The sequence below is a fragment of the Pituophis catenifer genome, unplaced genomic scaffold (assembly GCF_029215685.1).
Source record: "Pituophis catenifer annectens isolate HBS135680 unplaced genomic scaffold, rPitCat1.0.hap2 SCAF_4, whole genome shotgun sequence".
Lineage (NCBI taxonomy): Eukaryota > Metazoa > Chordata > Lepidosauria > Squamata > Colubridae > Pituophis > Pituophis catenifer.
The window spans coordinates 77,036,880-77,048,061 of NW_027256884.1; the positions used below are offsets into that span (position 1 = coordinate 77,036,880).

General features: G+C 40.4%; 1 protein-coding gene across 1 annotated transcript in view; it reads right to left on the reverse strand.

Moving 5' to 3' along the window:
* DYRK1A (dual specificity tyrosine phosphorylation regulated kinase 1A) overlaps positions 1-2,511 on the reverse strand; it is a 206,452-nt gene extending 203,941 nt beyond the window's left edge. Inside the window, exon 1 of the mRNA XM_070944306.1 lies at positions 2,082-2,511. The gene's annotated coding sequence lies outside the window, so the exon portion shown is untranslated. The remainder of the gene's footprint in view (positions 1-2,081) is intronic.
* Positions 2,512-11,182: the final 8,671 nt, after the last annotated feature.

The window sequence follows — 11,182 nt, forward strand, 5'->3', positions numbered from 1 at the left end:
TCCAGATAGTTTACATTAATAAAATAATTGAACAATGTAAGATATCGGCAACAAATCTTTTAATATGTAAGTCATTCATTATACATATAATAAATAACCAATTGAAAAGCAACTTCTAGCAAAGTTGGTTAGGAAATCTAAAAGGAATTGAGTTATTATTTACATTTCACTGTAACATGCCTTGTTTTACATACTTCAAAACAATATTAAAGCATTTTTGTCTAATAAAATAGAACAGCCTACTCCAAAGGAAGATAGTCTAGGTTTATACTACAAATTCAATCCTATATTTTATTTTAGTTTAGTTAGTACACTAAGCTCAACTGATTTACTTCTAACACATGCAGACAAGATTGGGAAGTTAGGCTCCAATTCCAAATACAATACTAAGAAGAAAAATGCACTTTTAAAAGTTTGATATATTGCTAAGTAAGCACACATAGCAAGCACTTTTTTCTTCTTGCATTTCTACAAAACAAATATTTAAAGAATTTATAAATTTAGTTCAAAATCAAGTAAGCCTAAATTGAACAAACATAATTTTATTAAAAATCTAATAATGTCTACTATATTTAGAACTGCAAGATGAACCAAACTCTAAATTAGTGGAAGTGATCTTGAGAATTAAATAGCTGCAATTTTCAATAGTGCATGCCACTGACATAGCACTTTTAGAATTAAGTCAACTTTAGACTTAAAATATTGAAATGCACATAATTTTATACAAGGCATTTACTGCAATAAAACCTACATTTTCCAACAATACAGCTCCGAAGAACACCACTTTCTAGACTTCTTTTTAACCAGAAATACTATGCAATGTACCCATCCTAAAATTTTACTTTCAAGAAAATGTAATCTAGGATGTCATAAAATGATTGTTGTGCTACAGTAACTTCTTTTAGCAAATTATTCAGAATGAAAACTACACACATACAATTCTTTGGAATTGAGATTGAATCTTTTTTACATGTCCTAATCAATTCTCTTTACTGCTCTCCCATAGTCCTAATCAGTTATTATGAAGTTACACCGGAAGAGGTTCAATTTTTGTTCTAATCAAAGAATTGATTAATTGATTTGGAAATCAAGACATATCCAACTCCTATGTGTACAGGATTCATATTCAGATGTTTATTTCATTTCAACAGGATTTGCTCCTTGATAAGTGTATCTTTAATGAGTTCAATTTCTGCTTATGTGGAATCCAGGGATAGAATTTACATAAAACTGTATGTGTAGTTAAACAATATATTCAGTATAAATAGTAAGGCAAAACCATGGAGTATTGATTTAGAGTTTACAGAAGATAAAAGTATATTTTATGTTTTCTGGTAAGTTAATGAAAGTATAATAAATAGCCTAGTCTCCATGGAGAAATAATCTGATTTGACTGGAATGTCCAGTCTTATTACAGAATTCTGTAAAAATCAATGCTTATCTCTGAGTAGGTGTAGTTCAAGATAAAATGTACTTTAGAAATCAATTGAATGCATTTATTCTAGTGAAATTCTCTTTTTAGCTGATATTTGTTGCTAAATCTATTTTATTTTTAGTTCATTTTATATTAAAATTAAGACCTTCCTGTGACAAGACTCTAGAATATGTATATACTGCAATGACCCTAGATGAATAAAAATAGAAGACTTGCTGTGATTATACCAGTACCTAGGAGGTTAACAGACTAGTCCTTACATTCGTCTCTTCTTATAACAGGTGCTAATTCAAACCTGCCGATTTTTCTGCCTACCTGCCCGAAAGGTTGCGGAAAGACCAGAACTTCTTCCTCCTCCACCATCTCGGGCCAGGTAAGAGCAACGCCGAGTTACCAGAACCAATCCATTACCCAGGTGGGAAAAGGCCTCAGCCTCACCTTCACAACTTAGAACAGAACTTCCCTGCAAAGCTAACCGGGAATAAAAGGGTACAAGAAACCGGTGTCTGCTTTTCCCTCCGCTAGGTCGGCCTCCTCGTTTGCCTAACCACCGAAGCGGCCCAGGCTCCCTCTTCAAGATGGCAGCGGCCCCTCTCTCCCAATGCCATTGAGCCGGCGGCCCACTGCTAGAGGCTCTACCACTTACCGTATATCGGGGCGGTGGCCGCCTCTGGTTACTGTCCGGGCTGCCGCAGTTGTCCTGTACTGACCAAGGCCTCCCTCCTGTCTCGGGATTCAGGAGGGGAGTGAGCAGCGGCTGGGTTCAGTTCATTACCCTCCTCAGCCAGCGGCCCAGCCCAGCAGCCTCTCCGCAGTCTTTCCCACCCGGCGTGGATCACTTCGCCCGACACGCTCGGGGCCCGTGCAAAAGGGACCAGGGCCTTGGCCCCGAAGCGGAGCCAATCGCGCACCTCCCTCTCCTGGAGGAGGGCAGCCCGGCCCGGCGGGCGGATCCGCGGCGTTTCCTGGCCGGGCAGATTTTCTATCGCTCACAAAATGGCGCGCGTTCCAAACCTGCGCAGCGATCGGCAGCGGGGCACGGGCAGAGCTCGGTGGTGGCGACTTCAGCTGCTGCTTGAGCCCAGGGCAGGGAGAGCGGAGAGAGTCAGAGCGGCACGGGCGAGAGGGGAACGCGGCGCAGCGCCGAACAGAGCCCCCGGGAACTCACTCGCGCCCCCTCCCTGCCTGCTTGCCGCCAGCCAGCCAGCCGCCTGCTCTCCTCCCCCTTTCTGAGCGCCGCCGCCGAACCGGCTTCTCAGGAACTGCGCTTTGGATCACTTCAGACCGCACACGCGTGCTCCCGGAGTCGTCCCGCTTCGTTCCGGTGCAACTGTCCAAAGGGAAGGTACCCCTCCGCCACCGAAATCCGAAGGAAAAATAATCCACGTAAAGTTATAATTCGGGCGGGAAGAAAAATTATTTTTAAAAAAGCCCAACTGACAAAATGGCGACGAGAAGAGCCTGTTACTATAGCAACTGTCAATCACTCCACAAGAGTCCCGCCCATGCCAGGCGGGAATCCGTGCTGAGAAGAGAGGAGAGAAAGGCATGGCCGAAGGCGGAGCTTGGTCGCCTTGGCGACTGCTGCTTCATTCCGTTCCCAATTCTGTGATATAAATTCCGAGACGGGTTGCTTTCGTGATCATTAGCCCTTGGTGGAAGAACGCGGTCGCTAGGTTCCGTCATCTAAGTGGATTTCTTTCGGAATGGACCGAATGAGGAGGACTTAAATCTTTTCAATATTAATCTGGGAAAAATGCTCCAAGGTTAGAACTGAACCTGTTCGGCACAAGCAATAGCTGCTACCTTTTTTCGTCTGCTTTTGGATTTGTTATGGATGTAGATGGTGGGAAGCAGTCAAAATAGCTTCAGGCACAAATATCCGTCGTACTTGTAGATCAAGTCCGGAGCAGGAGAGTGCAATCTTTTCTGTCTGACTACCACCTAAGTAAATCCAAGATGCGGGATTGTGTTCCTCTGTTTGCGAAGGCCAATTTCTTTTATACAAGCGCAAACGATTGATTGCCTGGCCCTGGGACTCTATATTTTTGCTGGAGACCAATATAATTTCTGTATATAAACTTCAGGCTTCTTGCAAGAAATCAACTGATAATGGTACAAAACTTGGGAATGTCTGGAAGATGCATCAGCGATTACAACTGGAATTAATTCATCATTGAACTTTTTATTTTTATGTGCAAATAATTCTATAGATACCTCATATCCCTTGAGCACACAACTTTTGTTAACAAAAGCCAGCATGGACAATGTGGTGAGATGTTTTGAAATCCAGTAGCATCTGGAGGACCACACTTCTAATTTCTGCTCTAATTGGCTGTCTTAATTTATGGTATTTCTATATCGCTAGCTTAACAAAAAGTCCTATCAGGTTAATAATATAAAACCACAAAAACATGTCCCCAACAAAACAACTTTTGACATTTTCCCCCAAAATGTTAGGGAGATATCATTTGAATATTCAGAGGTAAATTCTATAATACTGAAGGTGAGCTAGAAAAATGGAACTTCAAACTCCACTCGTCTTATCTCACCTGGGGTGGACGGGACACACAACTTATCCTTTCAGAACAGGTGAGTTAGTTCTATCTGAAATAGGCAACCCCATAGATACTTGGAGGCCAAGCCATAAAATACTTTATAGGTCAAAACCAGTATTTTGTACTTGGAAGCCTTACAGTAGCCAGTGTAGTTTTCACAAAACCAGTGATATAGGGCACCCACTAATAGATGGAATGTTGCATTTGCACCAGTTGTGGCTTCTTTATAGTTTTAAATTTTAAGCCCAATTTAAAGCACATTGCAATACTCAGCTTCAGTGGTGATGAAGATATTTATCAGTGATATTTCTCAATTATACTTCAAGAAGAGCTTCAGCTGGTATACTAGCTGTTAATTTAGGAGGACAACCCAGTTGTGGACGTTCTTTTGTGGGGTGTGTTTCCCCATGCTGAATTATCATTTTGGCAGGGATGTATATGATGCATCCGGCCGGGGGCCGCCAGTTTGACACCTCTGATCTAGACTAGACACCTAATCTAGATCAGGTGCATTGCAGCCCAGAGTGCCAATGTGTAATTGGCTATTGGCATACCAATGATACCTCATCCTGAGCCACTTCCAGTGGCTTTATGTAGAAATTACATGGAGGTAGAGAAAAAGGTAACACTGTAGCAACTTCAAATGATCAAACACATGGTATGACTTCCTCCCTATTATCACTAACTGACTCTGGACAGGAGCAGTAACAACTGTAAACCAATGTGCCCAATTGTAACCCTCATAGGTTGTCCAGAAGGATGCCTTGAAAAAACCCAAAAGGAGGAGGAGTACATTCCTTCCATCCCTGTCCTAAAACAAGTTATCAGCCAGGGCAACAATACAGTTTCCATCCCATGTCTAGGAGCTCCACCAGGGCATCTCATGCCCAGGGGATTTACCGGGGCATCCCGTTCCCAAGTCAGCCACTAGACAGACCAATGCAGCTTCCATTCATGCTCAGATGTATGAATGGTTGCTTGAAAAGGAGAGATCAGTTGTTAAAACATGGATTTCCAGTTATGAATACATTAAAACAACAGTACACTAAAAACATGCAAATGTTTCCTAGCGGAAGAACTTCAAAAACATCCCAATGGTGACTGACAATACAGAATGATTACAGAATGCTGACTGATTACACTACTGACAGAGGAAATGGAATGGAGTATTATGGAGAGGAGCAAATTCTATCCAGTCTGCTATAAAGAGGATTCTTCATCTGCAATATTGCATGTCTACCTTGCTTGTTACCTATGTCTACTTATCCTAAATTGTTGTGGATACATTTGAATGTATACATGTGTTTGTGCTGAGTTCAGTTTCCATTATTAACATTCTTAACAATTGTTACTTTAGAAGCTTTCTAACCATTTGACAGGCTGGTTACTACAAGCAAATTATAATAAAAATATTGCTGTATAGGAAATTCATGCAACCCAAATAAAAAATTCCTTTTCTCACCCCTTGTGGGTGGTATGTGCCTTCTCAATCTTAAATTCTTTACCAGAGGCCTGAGAGTTTGCGGGCTCTGTACAGCATCTTAGCTGTTCCTAGCACTGTACTCTTTTGGACAAACATCTTTGATGTTCAACCCCAGCTTAGGGGTTACAGCCCCGAGTGGTCCTAGCACCAATTTGGCATTTAGTCTCCACATGTTCAGTTTCTCCTTCAGGCCCCAGTATTTTTCCAGCTTCCCATATTTTTCTTCCTGATGTTGCTATACTTGGCACCAGCTACATCTATCACCACCACTGCTCCTTGTATATTACCACAATGTTTGATTCATTGGGTTGTTACCTATCTGTCCATCTGGATATGGAAGTCCCACAGGATCTTAGCTCTGTTATCCACAACATTCTGTGCAATCTCCCATCTGGGCTTGGGAGGATCTAACCTATACACTATACAGATGTACCTGTACACAATGCTACATACTTGGTTGTGCCGTTCAATGTTCCTGCCTGTATCTTATTCCCTGCCACTGTGTTGGACTGTCTCTGACGCCTTTCTGCATAGTCTTCACTTCAGGTCCTATCTAATGTGGCAGGTGAGAATTCTATTTCTGAACCATCAATTCATGGTTTCTATCTAATGTGACTCTTGCTGCTATGGATCTAGTTGCTGAGTGACTGTGACGATGTGAGTTTGACACCCCTGGTCTAGTACAATGTGTTGTGCAGCATATAGTGGGTAAATGACCTCTACTTAATTTATCCATAGGTAAACAAAATCTTGTACAGTATCTAGAACATGACCTATTGTAGAATAAACAATTCGTTCTGGATATTTGGACTATGTTCCATGCTGAATTTTATCAGAATATTATTCCAAAATTCAACTTTTGCAATTTGACACATAAATGTATAATAAAATATAAGAAATGTTTAAAAGAACCACATTATAGAAGGTGATAAATTAAAAAATTCCTGAGAACAGGATGTAAACCCAAATAATACTAAAGTAAATTTAGAGTTAATTACTGAATGTTGAAGTCTCAGCCATGTCTTTTTAGGTGGAAAATATTTTGAATTCACAGAGAAAAATCAATCTATTTCAGATCTGGCTACCATTTTTTTCTATAACTAATATTCCAATCCAAAGAACTTCATGCAACTAAAATATTAGAATCATGCCATCATAGAGTTAGAATAGGATATTTAATATGGATAACTGCACCGTCGGTGTAAATTTCCATATTGAAACATTCTTAATAGAGAGTTGAATACATCTAGCAAAGAAGAGTTCATGCCCTCCCTAGGAAATTGGACTCTACTTTGGAAATCTCTATTAGGAAAGGCTGAAAAGTGCTGTATGGTGTTTTATATATATATAAAAGGAGGAGTCCTCTCCCAATAGGGACAAGAAATTAACCACCACAGAAGAAAGATAGGTGCAAAGACTTGGTACTCTGCTTTTACTGTGGAGAATCGCCCTACCATAAGCAAGTAGCCCTCCCCAGCCGGGGTGCAGCAGAATACCATATGAATACAGCCCAGAATCAGAAAAATGACAATAGCCTCTCACAAAAGTTCACAGAAAAAGCTATTGAAAGATTAAGAAAGATTTCTCCATCAAGAAATTAAAATTTTCTGTTGCCTTGACCCTACCCCATGGGCAGGAAGAAGTGATATGATTGACAAGTTTATGGTACTTTAAGAACTGTTGTGATGCAGTGGTTAGAATACAGTATTTCAGGTTACTTCAGGCTAATTCTGCCGACTGCCAGCAGTTCAATTGTGACTGACTCAAAGTTGACTCAGTCTTCCATCCTTCTGAAGTCAGTAAAATGAGAACCCAGATTGTTGGGGGCAATAGGCTGACATTTGTAAACTGCTTAGAAAGGGGTGTAAAGCACTATGAAGTGGTATATAAGTCTAAGTATTATTGCTATTACCTGGATGATGTCCTGATGTATTCTGAAGACGAATCTCAGTATGACCACCAAGTAGAGTGTCTTGAATAGACTGAGGGAAAACCACCTTTTTACTAAATTAGAACAATTGCTTTTGAGTTGAAACAGCTAGATTTCTTGGGTTACTGCATTTCCACATAAGAAGTTCAAATGGATACCCAGAAAATGCAAGTAGTGTTCCCCGCACAGCAAAGGACATTCAGAATTTCTTAGGCTTTGCAAACTTGTACAGAAAGTTTACCCCACATCCCACTCTTTGCGGAAAGTTTGTTTCGATAGATGCCCAGCAAACAGCATTTAAGGAGTTAAAACAAGTTTTTGTGCCCCACCCCACCTTCAACACCTTAACCCATTCAGATTGATGCCTCTGATGTGGTTCTCAGGGCCATTATCTTACAAGAAGCACTGGGAGGGGGGAACTGCATTTTTCTCAAGGGCTTTGACTGCTCCAGAAAGAAACTGAGATTTTCAACAAAGAACTATTAGCAATCAAGTCAGTTTTTAAATAATACTTTTTTTTTTGAAGCAGTATGTTAATCCATAGATGTCAACATTGATAATGAAAATCCTAAAATGCTGCACCAGACCAAGTAATTTTCACCAGGGAAGTGAGATGGAGCCAGTTTTTCTCTCATGAGTTTTGCATCCAGTATGTCCCAGGCTCAAAAAATCTGATGCCAGATATATTGTCCCATAAACTGGAATACTTACTAGTGCACCAAGCTCCAGTAACTGCAAGCATTTTACAGCCTTTAATTTCTGATGTGTACTTGTGCAAATGATGACTGAATTGTTGGGGCAACACAACCACATAGAGATTTGCTCACCAGGATTAAGAGATAGCAACCACTAGACCAATTCTTGAGAGTTCAGATGGATGACCTCCAGGGGCATCCACCAAATACTATATTCCTATATTTGTTGGAGAGATAGGCATTGAAGTACAAGGCAAAATAGTGGTACTGCCATATTTGACAGAAATTTTGCAGCATTGCCACAATAGAGAGCACGGCATGGGGAGAGTGTTCAAAACATTGCACAGAATGTTAAAAGACTTTTGGTGGCCTAAAATAGGGCCAGACATCAAGAGCTATGTAGGCTTTTGCCACAGCTCAAAAGAGCTAAGTTCCACCATCAGAAATCAGCAGGGCTGTTACAACCCTATGCCTCTCCATTCTTGGCATAAGTCTCTGGATTTTATTACTGAGTTATCTGATCCAGTCCACAGCGTCACATCCATACTAATCATAGTAGGGTTTTTTTCACAAAAATGGGTCATTTCATCCTTTGAACAGGATTGCCCACTGCCAAGGAAATAGTTCAGGTCTTTTTAGATCAGTGGTTCTCAACCTTCTTAATGCCGCGACCCATTAATACAGTTCCTCATGTTGTGGTGACCCCCAACCAGGGGTGGGTTCTAAATTTTTTTACTATTGGTTCTGTGGGCGTGGCTTGGAGGTCATGTGACTGGGTAGGCGTGGCTAGCTGGTCATGTGACCGGGTGGCCATAGCTATGTGTATAGGGACTACTCAGAGGGCTGAAAAAAGTCATTTCTGACAGATCCTCGCACTTTTGACTGGTCCTCACACTTATGACCATCCTCACATTTATGCCCGTGCAGCATTCTTAATAACCATGTCACTCATTTCACAACTGCTTCTCTTCACCATGGTGATAAGATAGGGCAAAAAACGTAAAATGTGAAAACAGTCGTAAATTCGAGGATTGGTCAAAAGTGCGAGGACCAGTCAAAAATAACCTTTTCAGCCCTCTGACTAGTCCATATGCACAAAAGGACTAACCAGAGGGCTGAAAAAGTCATTTCTGACAGGTCTGACAGGTCCTCGCACTTTTGACTGGTCCTCATACTTATGACCATCCTCACATTTATGCCCATGCAGCATTCTTAACAACCGTGTCACTCATTTCACAACTGCTTCTCTTTACCATGGTGATAAAATAGGGCAAAAAACGTAAATTGTGAGGACAGTCGTAAGTTTGAGGACTGGTCAAAAGTGTGAGGACCAGTCAAAAATAACTTTTTCAGCCCTCTGAGTAGTCCATATGCATAAAAGGATACAGCAATAGAGAGGGATGAAGGAAGGGAAGGGAAATTAGAGTAGGAGTGAGGGTAAGAGAGGGAGGAAGAGAGGAGGAGAAGGAGAAAGGAAGAGGAAGTAGGAAGGAGAAGAAGAGGGGGGAAGAGAAAGTAAGAAGGAAAGAAAAGAGAGAGGTGGTAGGTTTGAGGAGAAAGATTGCTGTACAATAAAAAAGATGAAAGGGAAGAAAACCAACCCCAAACAAATATAAAGATATTAAGATAAAGAATGAAGTGTTAAACTTTAAAGAATAAAAGAGAACAAATATGAATAAATAGCAATAATTAGAAACACTCATACAAACATACAATGTATTTTCTTTGAACAGAGTATTTGGTCGGTTCACAAATTTAACCAGTGTTTAGTCATTTCAATTAAATTTACAATTTCTATATTTCCTTTTTGCCATATTTATTCATCTATGTTTTTTAAAAAAGCCAATATTACCCTTCATCCTCATTTCTAATCTTAATCAAATTCAATTTTTCCCTTCTATTCTATATTATACCCTTCCCATTGTCATCTATTTTTATATCCATCCTCACATTGGTTAATTATGTAATTATGTAATACAGTTGTTTAATACAAATTCAACATTTTAATATAAATCAATTAGTTATATAACTATCTTTTTTGTATATTAATCAATATGAACATGAATATTCCAATTATTTCCAGGCAATCCAATTTCTTACAAATCAATTAATTATATTTACCAATAATAATAAACCAAATAATTTCCCCCATATATTCCTCCAAACCACAACTTAACCATTTCTGCTTTCAACACAATATACAATTAATAGTATCTCAATTATTACAATTCCCTAGTTAAATAGAGCTTTTTTTCTTTTGTGTTTTAAAATCTTGAACCTCCTCTTTTGCCCTAAATTTCCCATGTTTGCAGTTTTGCACCTACCTCTCTGCCTCATTTTGTCACGTTGCAGCAAAGACCCTGTTTTACTTTCAGTTTTGTTTTTCAGCATAGCTAGGAGGGAAAAAAATCTGCTCCTCTCTTTGCAGCTAGCAACAGAGCCCTCCGCAAAACAGCTGTGAGCAAATCAGCTGAGAGTCCTAGGCTGATCAAATCAACTTATGATAATTAATCTATGCTGAAGCTGAAAGGGGCTGTTTTTTTCTATTTTTGCAGGCACCGGTCTTCTCTTTTTTTTTCCTTTTAACACTGATCAGCTGTAGGGCAGCCCTTTGAAGCCCCGCGGCAAGAATTTAAATGGTTTGTTTCCCTCTAGCCATCAGCTGGGACTCAGGAGGCAGCAATAGATTGGGAGTGGGCGGGGTAAGCGACCGGCGATCCAACAGAGGCAGAGGGTGAGGGTGAGTGAAGGCGTGGGGGAGGGCGAGAGAGGGCTTTGGCGACCCCTGTGAAATGGCCGTTCGACCCCCAAAGGGGTCGCGACCCCCAGGTTGAGAACCGCTGTTTTAGATCATGTTTTTCATCACAGAGTCATGGTATTAAATTGACAGAAGTCCATTTGCTTCCAGATTTTGGAGGACACTGTTCCAATTTTTGAATGTTACAACTTGTCTTCAGCCTACCACCATGCTATGAATGGAAAGGCAGGAAAAATTAACCAATTCTTGCAACAATGCTTAAGATGTTACTGTATCTATAGCATAGAGCAACTGGTCCTCATTACTGTGCTTGGCAGAATTTT